The 15,718-nt window shown below is 38.9% G+C and overlaps 2 pseudogenes; both read left to right on the top strand.

The window, feature by feature from the left end:
* The first annotated feature begins 5,147 nt into the window (after positions 1–5,147).
* On the top strand, positions 5,148–7,415 carry LOC139475209 (leucine-rich repeat and immunoglobulin-like domain containing-NOGO receptor-interacting protein 4; annotated as a pseudogene).
* A 366-nt stretch (positions 7,416–7,781) lies between these two features.
* On the top strand, positions 7,782–8,597 carry LOC139475208 (uncharacterized; annotated as a pseudogene).
* Positions 8,598–15,718: the final 7,121 nt, after the last annotated feature.

Raw genomic sequence — 15,718 nt, 5'->3', positions numbered from 1 at the left:
CACCAGGATGAACCTAGCTATCAGGAGACCAGACACTTACAGCAACAGGTAATCGACAGACACTGGAAGAAAGTCACACTGACCTACTATTCTTATCATTAAATTGCCATACACAACTTTTCTAATTTATGCCCCATCCCAAGGATGTAACAAGCCATGACCTTGGGTAAAGAGCATGGTTTCAAAGCAAAATGATCAATTCCTGACTACATCTGAAGGCCCATGTCTCACCGACTCGCTTTGACGGATTTGCACGTATACCATAATATCCTTTTTTGGAAGAATGTCTTTATGTTACCACAAATTTTACTTTAGGTAGGCTAATTGAAAAGGGTTCTGCATCATGTAAAGACATACAATATGACGTCCCGTGTCGCGGGGGCGGGGCTTGGATTTTTGTATGGAGACAAGATATTTTATCAGTGGCAGCGGCAAAACCAGATATTTATTTAATTAGAACTATGAGCCTTAATATTTATTTTCTAAAACACACCTTGGAACAATGCAATGTTGGTGTTAGCCAGTTTCTAAAAAATACTATTTCAACAGTCTGAAGCATAATTAATTGTTTTTAAGAAAATGATTTATTTTTCAAATGAATCCTAGCGTGGTTGGTACATGTCATCGTATACCATTTGAGTATCGACGCTTATGATGTCAATCACTGGATTGTCTCGTCCAGACTCGATTATTTAGTGACCGCCGTCATATTGCTGATATATTGCTGAGTGCGTCGTTAAACAACAAACAATAGCAACATCCTAACATTTTTGCTCCATGTATTAAAAAACCCTTCACTTCAGTCGCGGGTATTGGGGTAGGCTAGTGGTTAAAGCGTTCGCTCGGCTTAACGAAGACCCGGGTTCGATTCCCTACATGGCTACAATATGTGAAGCCCATTTATGGTGTCCCCTGCCGTGATATTGTTGGTATCTCACTCACTCACTCACTTCTGTCGACAAACACATACACTATTTAATCCACCTTAACTCAAAAAGTAATCAGAGTTAATGTGGTTTACTAATACAGTGTAATTGATGTGAGGTGAAATCTTGTTTAACGTCGTGTCCAAGATTATTGCACCTATATGGCGATGTGCATGCACGTGTATGTGTGTTTGTGTTTTTGTGTGTGGCTGCTTGTACTAGTCCGGACTGATGCCGATTTATAGTGCTAGCACACTGAGATACCATGCCTCAGTTTAACATATATACCCCACTCAGACACAGTATACTGACTCCGAGTCGACCAGTCCTTGTTTTAGCCACTTAATGCCGAGCGCCAGACAGGGTAACAACAAGTATCTTTTAACGTCTTTTGGTATGACGCGGCCGGGGATCAAACCCCGGACCTTCAGCTCTCCGGACGGACGCTCTACCATTAGACCACGGAGGCGGTCCAGTGTAATTGCATGGGTTCCAATATTTTCAATATTCTCCATCAGGGTCTCGTACATTCTGGTGGATTTGACAGGCGGCAGTTATGGTGCTGTGGTTCCAAGTAGTTGGCTCGTGGAAGGTATATACGGGGTCGATCGCTCAAATGAGGGTATAATAGAAGGATATGGGTACATATCTAAAATGAGGAATGTGCACGGACAAACCGATGGTCTCAGAAAATGTAGTCTTTCACTACAATTGTCAGGTAAACAAACAGTTAATTGTATCCCTTTTGTAACCACTGATACTTTGTTTGTTTGTTGTTTAGCGCTGCTATATATGGGCGGTCAGTAAATAATCAACTTTTGAAGCTTCGTTAGGCCTAGCTTTGATGAAATATTATATTTGAATATACCAGTCACCGTCTAGGCTCACACTCTCTCGATCACGAACACTTTTTTGGCAAATAGGGCAAACGACAACAAATGTGACTTTTAACAAGATAAAGTATGGCATTCATGATACATGTATCCATTCCCTGTCAACTTTAGTCCGTTTCAAGGCGTCAATAGTAATAATCTGACCGTGGTTGCCGATCCCCTTACACACAATTTCGCCGACATTAATCTGAACAATATTCAATGAAAGTTTGAATAAAATAATAAAATATTCTACAAACATAAGTCAAGATATATAACGAACATGTTTTAATAACCATATAGTATAATTATGGGATTAAATTGCATACTTCAGTTCGGATTTGTTGACTGGTATTTCCGGTGTTACGCGCATGCTCGCGGTGATCAGCCGCTAATGTTTTTTTAGATGTAGGGAAAAACATCGTGTCAGTGTAAAACTGGAGTTGATTAAAAATGTAAATCAATTTGGGGAGCCATGCGTTACCGCGCAGTATAACCCGAGATAGCGCTTAGTTGAGGGGCGCAAAAGCGAGGAAACACTGTATGTCTGATTCTCAGTTCTGTCGATGTAACATTTTACTGAATTTGTGGCCTCTTATCACAAGCGAGATTTGCTGAAGACCTATTCTAACCCGGGGGTTCACGGGTCCTCGGACACAGTATGCTGACTCTGAGCCGTCCACTGAGTCCCATTAATGCCGAGCAACAGACAGGGTAAAAACAAGTCCCATGTCTGTGACGCAGCTAGGGGATCGAACCACCGACCTACGCTCTCCCTGATACAGTAAGGTCACGTCATCTGTTGTATTTAGATTAAACGTTATTCAACTTACAGTACTATTCAATTATTAGAGTTGATTCATTTGTTGCTCTTTGACAGTGACTCAGTAGTTGTGAAGGTAACTTAATCGTTCACAACAAAGTTAAGCTAAATATTGTAGATACATTATTACTTTGACAGGCTTAAAATATATTCAATCTACACATTACATCTTAAATACTAACTTGGTAAGGCCATGTGCATGCCATCATTACCATATAGTCAGGGTTTTACCTTAACTTACGGAAGTAGGGACCCAGGGGACCCCCAATAATAAATTTTAAGGGTTCTCGCAGATAACATGCATCTTACCGAGGCAAGAGAGTTAGCTGACTTCAAAAGACCAGTTTCCACCCTTGCCGAACTAGGCTGAAATTCCTGGGCTCGATTGTAGTGCCACCAGTGGCTATTACGAGTTGTGTCCCCTCTAAAGGTTTGTTTCAAACAAAATGGCGGCGCCCAGTCACGACGATCTGATCGATAATCAAGATCTATATTGCGATAAAACGGGTCTTACATCGCGAAGTGCATCAAATCACGCTAGCACTTTGATTTAAAACATGAAAAGATCTGGAAAATATCTGTTGACGTGTTGGCGGTGCACATGATTTGCAAATCCTGCAATCGACCGAAATCCGCAGTTTACAAACCGGATTTCGATTTCATTGCGCGTTTTTGATTGGACTATGCATAGACTCGTTAGTCCAGCCAAACTGTAACTCCATAATACCAGCCTAGTTCGGCAAGGGTGGAAACTTGACTTGTATAGTCTATTCACTGCCTCGGGAAAATGACGATATGAGGGTCCCGTAAAGTGACGAAATGGTGTACAGTACTGTACGTTTAGATAGCTACTTTACACTGTAAAATATGTGTTCAGAATTTAAACAGATAGAAGACATGTCTATATCAAAACAACAACAACAACAACTCCGTAGCACGGGTGGTAGCCTGAAGGACAACAAACGAAGAGTGTGCAGGTCCGTATCGTCGAGGTTTAAAAGTATTTGTATTATTGAATGTGTTGTTGACATATTACTAATGGCATTTCTCCCCCACAGGAAGCTGACAATGAGAGTATATCTGATTACCACAATAGGCAAATAATAATTTTTAGTTTCGGTCTAAACATGTCAAAATTATTTGACAAGGAACATGTTTTATAAACACAAATACAAATACAGGATATTTGAGATAATATAATCACGGCAATTCTAGTATACCTTTTAAACCCAACAAAGAAAACAAAATATCTATATCTGATATCTAAGTCAATATTAGCATCAGCTATAAGAGGCATGATCCAAATTCCAAGTGGCAGTATCTCATTATGAGGATGAAAGACGCAATTATGAGCTGGATGGGATGGGTTTGAACGTAATTTATGAAGGAATAATTTAATCAGCGTTGTTTAAGCAAAGGCTCATCAGTCTCCACATACAAACTATCTACAGGAGATGTTCTAAAAGCTCCAAGACAGAGCTACAGACCTTGATGATGAGTGCTATCTAATTTGTCTAAATTACTTTCAGAAGCACCCCCATCTACAAATAAGACCCAAGAACGTGGTTTCCTACGAGTTTGATTGGGTTACCGTTTAACAATAGTTCCAGGTCTTTATGCGGTCTGTAATATCTACAAAATGTGCATAATTTGATTTTGGTTTGGGAAAATAAAAAACATTCTCGAGCGACTATTTTTTACTTTTATTGAGGCATATTTGCTGTTGCCTTTCTATTGTGCTCATATTTTGCGACTACCAGATAGATTAAAGTCATCTACAAATAGTGACCAATCAACTGAGTCATTCAATACCTTGGACAGACGGTTAATTCTAATACTGAATAATCTCACAGGCAAACTACTGCCTTGTGGGAAACCCTGATCCTGATCATAGCAATCAGACATGGTTGTATGTCGGTCTGTCGGTTAAAGAAACGGAATACAAAATGACAGTGACAGTTTGGAAATGGCAAAGGGGTTGCGTTTCATTGGTTGTGTATCAGCTGCTTCTATGACAACAAATAGACCCCTTGAATCGAAAACATGAGATTCATTTTCACCAGATTCATCCTGATCGACCTGTCTACGTTCAGAACGGTTTGAACCAGGGTATTGTTGAAAAAAGAGTAATTCAGCAACCCTGTTCTCCATCCACCATGGAATGCCACAATGAGCAGTATTTTAGTACACCAGCTATCCAACATGCACATACCGAGGATACAGAGATATAGTATACTGCAGCAAGTATGACGTGAAAAGCTATATTCATTTACCAAATTAAATGTCAGGTGGGTTCGGCCCAAAACCAACACATACAGTTGACAGATTTCGGAGGTCAACATCACCAGATTGACCCATGAGCCACCGCGCCCGTTTGGCATAGGACTGTACGCAAAATTAATAATATCATAAGTACGATAATAATATTTCATAACTAAAAGCCATTTGTGATTATATTGTTTGGAAATGTAAAGTTCCATGCACAGGGCAAATCTACCACGCGTTCCGGTGATGTAAGGGTCGAATATGGTCTGTTGCGCAAAAGGAAAACCAGTTCCTGGCACCAGTACCCTCAACCACCACACTCTCGTCCTCCACCGACACAGGACCACAACCCACGGCAAACAGGTTGCCCAATTCGGTGGCCCGTTACAACAAGCAATGGGGTGCTGGGTACACATTCTACCCCAGGTCCCCACGGGTGATGCAGTTGGAAAAGGCGGAGATGACATGTCATGCAAACACTTTTATATTATTTGGTTATAATGTAGTTTCGACTGATTGAGATAGAAAACGTTCACAACAAAGTTTTGTGCTGACACATAAAAAAAACAATTAAGCTTTGAACAGTAAAATGGGAATACACCTTCTTAATGATGCTCTGAGGTTGGGGCTATTAGGGGAAGGATTGTAATGCTAAAAGTTTAGAATAGACAATGATCACGTTTCTGATTTTTCTAAAACAAAATTACATCATTGTTAGTTTTTAGCCATTTCTTCTTCTACAGGCATGTAGTTCCACAATGCAAATCTACCACATCTAGTTCAAAGGTCAGCATCACTTTTAGTAAATGTAATTGTGAAATAAGGTTGTATATAATTGTGGCGCTGGGTTTATTTACATGAGAGGATATCCTACAATGGAATTATTCCACGTGGTTCTGGCGAAACAAAATCCTTTAAAGGTCAAGGTATGTACCGGTCATCTTTGAGGTGATTAAGGAATGTGTTTGCATCGTTTATTGTCATTTAGTGCTGCGCCCTTGTGTAATCCTTTGACTTGAATAAATGATACATCGGGAGTACCTGTCCTGAGCGTTGATTAATGCTGATCAGCAAAACACCAAATTTATCATGACCCCTATAAAAATTGAGTCTGGTTGAAGAAAACCAGAGTGCGCCATCGGAACAGATTGACACACAATAGCTCCCAATGTACGATGCCTGACCACCTCATCTTCTGTAGTTGGCAAAAGCGTGGCATACTTTAGACCTGTACTTCTACCATTATCCGCATGGTTAGGGGTATTGCAAACATAAGACGTCAACCAGAATCGGCATCATCAGTGGCAACCAAGTACACCCCTCACACAAATATATCTCTTGCTGTTCTCGTCATTTGTTCAGCAACATCAACAAGGCCTCCTTTCCCAGTATGACAACCACATCTCGCACCTTGCAATGTCATCAATAAACCACCAGCAACATTTAGATGTTACCTCGGCTATGCCATCCCTTGAGCAAGTAAGGAACCACATTTCATGTCACAAGTGATGCAGACTACAGCCTTTACTTAACCTCAGACATAGGGAGGCCACCCTTTACATGACAAAGAGCTTTTACAATGTTTACTAGTATCTAACTTGACTTGTTTATCACAGGGAACTATCAAAACCCTAGTTTTGGAAAACGTCAGTCAATATTCCTGTGATGTATATTCAGGAAAACAACTGGAACACGTCCTTGTTATCTGGTCATGCCTAAATAACAATATTTTATTCCAAATTCCTTCCTTTCAGAAACCAGGCTGAGAGATCTATTTGTTTTTCCTGACACTTGGAATCTGTCAAGGAAATGAGGATGTTTGTGCCTTACACTTTGACAAACAGTATGATGGCATATGTGTCCTGATTGTAAAGGACGACACCTCCGGCAGGTCCGACGTGATCTTCCCACAGATATAACTGCCTTGATATCAGTGAAAATAATATGACCATATTGGTAACCTTTTTCTCAAACTAAAATATCTCACGTATCTGAACATCAAGATGAACCCTTTGTCACAGTTGGAACCAGAAGCCTTTAGTGGCTTGTTCAGTCTTACCACACTCCTTGCTGGCAACAAATTATGTGATGACAAGATATGATTCCGTGATGAACTTTTCCATGACCTTGTGAGTTTACACACTCTAAATATTGAAAACACTGAAATGTCCTCATATCCGGATTGGGTGTTTCTTCCTCTCGTCAACCTACACAGTCTGTACATTGACTCAGTTCCTGCTCCTTTGTTTGGTCCAGGATTTTCCAAACTAGCAATCTGTAATTGTGAGAGATGGATTTCACGTTTATATATGGAGGTTTATGTTTAACAGAAACATTTAATGAAACACAAATGAAATGTATGGCGTTCTAGAGCCACTAAGGACATTAAAACATTTGGAACTGATCCATACTACGTTAGGAACCCAGAACACTCTACATCTTCTCCATCCCATTGTAGGATGGAATTTGAGTAGAACTTGGTTTAATTATACAAACATATTGGTTACACGACAAATTCAAGATGTGTAGACATTACACATTACATGACACATACATTTGTATCTGTGTCATCATGGAGTTCAAATGAAATATACTTGATTTAGATGGCATCAGTCTTCACACAAACATTCCAAGAATTATGTTCGATATCTTACAACTATCTTGTTGATGTTGCAGTTATCCTTCGAATGTCGAATGTCGTTTTCCAAACTTAAATATAGCTACTTTGCAATGCCCCAAAATTATGCAACATTAAACGACAATTTCATATTAACATTATCATTACCCACTAAATTTTGAATTTCTGAAACAAATTCAAGAAATCAATTTTATAAACATAGACAATCGTGAAACTGTTATATTTGGCTGTAATAAAATTAATGATCCAATAAAAATGTTGGCAATATTGATACATCTGGAAACAGGGTTGGTTTTTTGTCTGATTTTCATTCATTTACAAACGTCAAAAAGCTTCCTTACGAAACTGCAACTTACAATTCCACGAGGAACACTTTGATGATACTAGCGTTTTTTAGTACTCTGAAATCTTTAAAAACATTAGGAATGACCTAAGATATTTTCCACCACTTCCCATTCCCGCTCAAATCATTCATCCGAATATTCCTCACAATCAGTTTTCTTTTTGCTATTCCAATCGAAACAACTAATTATCCAAGTATTAACCTTAATGATATGTCATTCAACCTGATTGGACATTTGGGTAAAGATGCAACATCGGAACTCGATTTTTCTGCAGAAAATAACAACCTCAAACTTATTGTTGAAGGCAGCACCTTTTCTTGTAGCAGCAATCTAGACGTCATTTTTTGGTTGGTGGATACACCGATAAGTCTGACAGGAACTTCGCGTACATTCTGGATAATGGCACACTCACAGGAACTATTGATGTGGCTTAACCTTATGAAAGTCCTTTCCACTTCTGTGCAGGCAAAGTAATCTTCAATGTCACAGTCCCATTAACAGTGGTCTTGTATACATCAATTGCTTCAACATAAACAGCAATATTGTGTTGAGAATCTTTGGATCGGGCGTCCGATAAGTAACACCCAAAGAGTTAGAATACACCTTCTATGTCGAATATTGTGAGGCTGACATTTTTACTTTTGTCTATCAAATACTACGACCAGCATTGGAACTGTGTAATCTATCTTTCTGATGAAGGATCGGGATGTTCTTCCAGAGACTCTGTGATAGGAGCTGAGAAAAACTGTCGGTGTCTGATATGGGTAAATGTTTCATGTCTGCCAACCTGAATGTAAAACACACTGAAATATAGTATCCCTTTTAAATTAATCCCCACATCTTGTTCGTGTTGGCGCCATGGTTAGATATATGGAACTTCCAATCTACAATCTTCCCTTTTAATTCCATATCTATTTATTAAACATCTCAGAAACATTTGAATTTACTCAAATATTTATAAATATATATAAATATATAAACCATTGTAATATCAACCTTATTTTCAGCTTTATGATTATGGCCGGCATGCTTTTGATACAGATTTCTTATGATTGTTAAAATGTTTTTGTCACTTTTATTCAAATCTTTGTTTCATGTGTATATTCTTTCTTGATTTACACGAGAAAACATACAAAGTGTGTTTTTAAAAGCGTTTGGTTTAACATGAAATACAATGTATACATAGAGTCTTTTTATGAGCAATTTCGCAACAGAAATGATACATTTTGACCTTACAGAGACTTGTAAAAATAGTCCTGAGGATATTGTACGTCCGCTTCAGTGTCTAAACAAGACTTTATGGGCAGAGTTAACTTTCTTTAAATTGTGTTTCACAAAAGAGGGGCTGTGTGTGTTTCTTGGTCGCTTTTGTCGCTTCCCTTGGGACATCAGAAAATTGTACCGAAAGACAACCTTCGAAACATATATATGGGTGAACACTGCATGTTTTGCTTCCAGTACAGAATGTGGTAGAGGTGGTTTATGCTTACTCTGATTTGTTCATTGAAATCTTCAGTCGTTACAATGTGTTATGTGTGCCAACATGCGCTGTTGGATTGACATTGAACTTTTCCAATACGCTGAAGGTACAAATGAATTTTTTAAGACTAGACGCGGTTTTGGGACTAATGGGATGAAGTTAGGTAGCCGTTCAACTTGCCTGACAAAGTTGACGGTACAATTTAAGGTTACTTGAAATTAGTTATACAATTTGATTCCGAGAATCGTTTATAAATGGATCGTGACTGCCGCCTCGTGCAATGTGATAGCCAGGTAAACTGGTGAATCCAATCCGCTCCTCCCATGCTTGACTGACTTTCGCGCTGTGTGCTTCTCAACAAATCACAAGTATCAACATCAACTGATTTGAGCAAAGACATTGCTTTGCCTGACTATGCATTCACTTTTCAATATTTAATTGACATTACAGAAATGTTGTTGTTTGTTGTTAAACGCCGCACTCAGCAATATTCCAACTATAAGAAATATGAACTCTGTAAAAAATTGAGTCTGGACCAGACAATCAAGTGACTGATACCATGAGAATCGATCCACTCAATTGGGATACGATGACATGATTCAATCAAGTCAGCGAGCCTGACCACCCGATCCCGTCAGTCGCCTTACGACAAGCATAGTCGCCTTTTAGGGCAAACATGGTTTGCTGAAGACCTATTCTACCCCAGATCGTCACGGGTCTATTACAGAAATGAAACTTTGGCATGGTTGGGTTAACAGTCCTCCTCTGTTATCCAGAATAATATCTCCATCTCCCCTTTCTGTCATAACTATTCCCCATTAGCCACTGCAACGTCCGTTCCCAATGACACGACGTTAAGTTAAGCCCGTCCAATCAAATAACACTGATGTTTCATGTTTGAAACAAGCAGTGGCTGGAATACAGAATACCGGATACCTTCCACCGTAGTAGTAAGGTGTGTGTTCAAGCACCTTTCTTATTAAAGGGTTCTACGTTCTACGTTTTTCGCCGACTCGCTAAATTAATAGGGGTTTGGGGGGACTTGCCCGCAAGACAACGACTACAAGCACTTTCTGAAGTAAATGTCATTTTTAGTTTAAAAATTGATGAAAAACAAAAGTTGTTTGTTAAAATGTGTCTCTAACGGAATTCACTGATGAGATTGCCGCCCGCCATTATGGAACTCTCTATTTTCGAGTAATAGTTGGTTGATAGTTGATGTAAAAGTTTCAATTTTTTGTAATTGCTTTGATATTCAATTTTGCGTTTTAATTATATTATAGCATGCAAATGCTGACATATTTCTGCTTATTTGGAGCTTCATCGTCCTATTTTATAATATACTTACGCTGTCAAACAAACATGGCGGATTGGTGTCCGACATTCTGTATATTCTGATACTCTTAATTTAAAAAACGTTGTAGAGTATTTCCTGTCAGTTAGGTACCGACCATTCGATCTTCTGGTGGAGCTGACAGTGGAACTTCGTACCAGACAAGTTATAATGCTATCTTTCGGCATATTTTATGAATAATTTTAATTTTAATGAATTGTGAATATATTTCGCATGGCGGATGGCGCACGCCGTACAAAAGACGGATGGCACTACGTCACAAAAGCCTTTCGGTCGTCTTGCATGCATGGATAAAAATTAAGCTAACTAGAACCGTCCTATGGGGAATTAAATACCTCCCTCCGAATTATGACATGAGTATTCAAACGTCCCTCTGCTATCATGTTGGACGACATTATCGCAACCCCTTTTCTTTGAAAATTATACGAAATAGGGTAGAGTATTTAGAGGACCAATCAGAGGCCTCCTTTTCACTGTCATGGTAAAAACAAAAACTGTGGTTGAGTCAATATACAAAAATTGAACGAAGTCGGACAATTTATAAATTTCGACCAATTGAAAGGCCTCCGTTCCGATGGCATGGAACCACAATGGTAATGGAAATGAAGTCATGCCGTACAGTGTACGTGGCTACACCTACGTACATATCTGAAAGAGTGTGTGAGTATGGTTTTACGCCGCTTTTAGCAATATTCCAGCAATATCACGGCGTGGGACACCCATATCTGAAAGAAATCGATGTAGTAGTTTAGAAGTTGTCCAGACAAAGCTGATTCCATCACGATGAACTAATAATCCAATGAAATGATATTCACGAGGGTTTTCAAAGGTTATTCAAAAACAGATATTTGATCATTTAGATGTTTGAGACCTGTTAATTACAAAATGGCGACTGTGAGACCATCTTACTGGATGTTGTGCTGATCATCCGCACCTAGTTTCATAAAGAACACTTCTTAGTATACGAAAATAGTCTTAAATCTGGTTAACTATCTAAATTTAGACCAATCAGAGGACTCCATTCTGTTGCTATTGAAATGATATGTACTTTGTGTGCGAAAATATATCTTAATGTCTTTTAACGAAATCGAACAAGTAAATTTCGAACAATCAGATGCCTCGGTTACATTGACATGATGGTAAGAAAACCTATTCAGTTAGGTCCTGAAATACGTTGTTCCTAAATACCAAATTTGAACGAAATCTCTTAATTTCGATCAGTCAGCTCTGCAGATGCAGCTTTCCGTTTCCATGAAAGCAATGTAGTAACGTACAAAGTCATACTGTATAGTGTCCCTAGATACACTTTTGCACCAAGATTAACAAAATCAGCTAAATGACATGTCAGTAATGACCCATAAAGAAAACCTGTAAATAACGACTAGGTTGTCGTTGTTAAGAGGTTGTTGGCATATAAAAAGTGCCGTGCACTTTCACAAGTTCATGGCTCTACTATATGTTGTTTCTCATAAAACGCGCGAAGTTAAATATACACTCTTTAAAAAAAGAAACGCACAGGTATTATGTAGTTCATTGAGCCCAACTACACAAAAGATCCGGTATATAAGTTGGATATATGTTTTTGGAAAATGTTGGTGGCTTTATATTCGACAAACGGTGCGTCAAAACGCAGCCATTGTCGATTTGCGATGTCTTAAACGGCATTGTTTTCAAAATTGTCATGGAGGCCAACAGTAAAGCTGTTATGGCATTCGTAACTCGTGATAGTGGCTTTTAAGAGGCAAGCATAAGACAGTAATTTGTCATTCAATTGTCAACATTTTTCAAGTTCGAAAATGCCAAGACTCAGTGCTGCCAATCGGAACACCGCCATAGGACGTATCCAAAGAGAGAAATCGCAGTCTTTTGTTGCACGCCACTTCACTGTCCACCACAGCACCATTTGCTGCCTTAAGGACCGATACACATCGCTACATTCGGTTGTTTCACCTACGTCATCGCGATGCCACAGCTACGGAGACTGCAGGACGCATACCTGGTTTGAGGATGATATCGGACCAGTCTGTCAGGCACCATCTTCGCGAGGTTGGAATCCGACCCAGAAGACCAGTTATCGTCCTTGTTTTGCAACAGATCCATCGACAGCGACGCTTGCGTTCGTGCCATACCTGAAGGCCTTGGAATTTGAGAAACTGGAGACGAGTGTGGTTAAGCGATGAATCACGATTTCTTCTTTACCGGCGAAATGGAAGACGGCGTGTTTATCGTCGTCGAAATGAGCGTTTTGCCCCAAACTGTGTACGTGAATTCGACTACTGACGGTATGGGGGCATATCCTACTACACGAGATGTGACTTAGTTGTGGTTAAGGGAAATTTGACAGCAAATCGCTTCATGAATCAAATTCTTCAACCCCACCTTCTTCCAATCATTGACCGCCAGAGGAAGCTGGACAACGCTCCACCGCACACAGCTTGTGTCACGATAGACTACCTTCATAATGCCAACATCAACGTCTTGCTCTGGCCGTCGAGATCTCCAGATCTCAACCCAATCGAACATCTCTGGGATGAACTCGATCGTCGTGTATGTCAACGTCAGAACACGCCGCAGACACTTCCACAACTGGCCAACGCATTACAAGCAGAATGACGCTGTATTTCGTACACTTATCCGGTCAGTGCCGAGTCGTGATTGCTGCCCGGGACCGTCACACGAGATACTGAGTTCAGCGCAATCTTGTGGCCTTATGCGACATGACAATGAACAGTTTTTAATCCCTGTGAAAATCGACAAAATGTGATTATCGAGCTACAAAATTTCATATTTGTATCTATGATGTTAAATCAAATATATCGACTTAATTAGGGACAATACAATTACTAAAAATCTATATTGAAGAGTGTATTCTTTTACGAATAATTGATCTTCATTTTATTCATTTCTGGTAGGCCACGGGCCTTTTTGTACAAACGAAATACAATTTAGATGCAAACAGTATAAAATACAACACATTTCTTTGCTTTTGTTTTTGAAAAAGCAGTTTTAACATTATTGCATATTTACGAAGTTGGGAGTATTTGTGTTCTTTCGTCATTGGAGAAAAACAAGCACTTTGCTGTATTCGTATTGATAATAGGGTCTTGCGATGACGTTAGTGTTTTAAACTTAAGAATATTTGGGAAGATGTAAAATTTAGATTTTATGTAACTTTGCCTAAGATGGCTATAAGCTGGACAAAGTAACAAACAGTGATATTCATTTTCGATATGGTTTAAGCTACAAACTTTATATTTTCTAAATTAACCAGATTACTGAAATGTCGCCCACGTTCAATTTCTAAATTGTGAGAACTGAGCCGAAAATGAGCTAATGTGGTCCTGAATTTATTTACAGTTATACTACTTCAAAAAGTTCTGACATGAAATGGATGTTTTAAACTGTGCATAATAAGTCATTTGGATCACAATTCCAAACTTAAGAAAAGTTGTCCTTTAACCGCTGGCGTAACATATTTAAAAATACAGTTTTATTACCACAAGTTTAAAAGTACCAGACATCACTAAATGAAATAAAGAGTATTGGTGTTATCTTTGCTTCAAATAACTTGAAGTAAAAGTGAGGTGAATATGGTTTCAAGGAATGTATACGACTTAACAGGACCATAGACACTTTACTTTTGCAATATTATTTAAAACTTTCGACCTCAGTTATCTGAAACAAGCCACAATAACGGTATCCAGTCACTTCTTCAAACGCATTTCCATCATAATATCATATAACGTGATAAACCTCCCCATTTTTAAAAAACAACTATTTCCCATTTACAACAGTAATCATGCAAGATATTCATTTTCATGTGTACGTTGTTGACTGTATTGTCAAACTTGATAATGTCATCTGGAAATAGAAGTAGAAAGATGTTATTATAAATACCGGATGTTACTAATTTTGTTGCATTTTAGTAACCAGTTTGTTCATAAAAAACTGAAACAAAAATGGACTAAGGATACAGCCTTGCCGCACACACATGAAGCAATCAAATATACCAGATACTCTGTTGTCTGAACGAACACAAAGCTTTACATTACTATGTAACATCTTACCCATTTTTGCACTCAAACTATGTTTGTACAATAGCTTCCATAATAGAAGGGGACGTTGAATGACAGAGTTTAAAACAAAGCAGTTAACAATAGTTGAAAAACCTTTTCGAAACCCCGACTGACATTTGACCAAGTGTTGCAGCCTAATACACTAGTCTTCTGTTTGAAATATATGTGAAGACTTTACTAAGGATACCCAGGAGGCTTATAGCCCTATATCTATCAGGAACAGAGGCGTCCCCTTTCTTATGCAATGGGATAATTAATCCACGAGCCCAACATTCAGGGAAATAACCGTTTTGACAAATACGATTGCTAAATGATGTGTTATAACAGCGGACGAATATTTTAGATATTCACTCAGAATGTCGTCTAGACCAGCTGATTTATTTATTTCAGGGCACAGATGCTTTCGAAAAGTCCGGATCTGGTGATTTGGGAATCTAATGTGTCAATTGTAAGTTCTTGCACGTAACCTGGATATGCCACTTTGCTCTCTATCTCACCAAGAGTATCCTGAATACCCATCTGTTCGGAATACAGCGACGAGAAAAGTTCCCCAGTCTTGTATATCAATAGGGTTGGGGCGTTGTTGTCGTCCAGACACATTTATCATGTCCTAGAAACGTTTAGAGTCTACCGCTGCTGCATGTTCTAGGTCACTCCTTTTACATTGTGCATACTGGTCCTTCTTGATTCTACTTTGTTATACTTATAAGGTATGAGTTATCCTTAGTTTTTCTGAACGCGTTTAAATAATAGCACCGTTCATGTTTTTGACAAAGACATTTATCATCATACCACGGTGAACGTCTATATTTATCGCTAAGTCGTGTCCTCTTTACAGAAGCGGCTGATGAAATAGCATCAGTTAATAATGCGATTGCACCAGACACGTCTGTAAGAGAACACAGTGATGCATTGTCTGATAAGTCTGATTCCATATTGT

The sequence above is a fragment of the Haliotis cracherodii genome, unplaced genomic scaffold (assembly GCF_022045235.1).
Source record: "Haliotis cracherodii isolate W230 unplaced genomic scaffold, xgHalCrac1.p SCAF_3, whole genome shotgun sequence".
Lineage (NCBI taxonomy): Eukaryota > Metazoa > Mollusca > Gastropoda > Lepetellida > Haliotidae > Haliotis > Haliotis cracherodii.
Note: the sequence above shows the minus strand (reverse complement) of the source record. Positions and strands in the feature narration are given on the sequence as shown.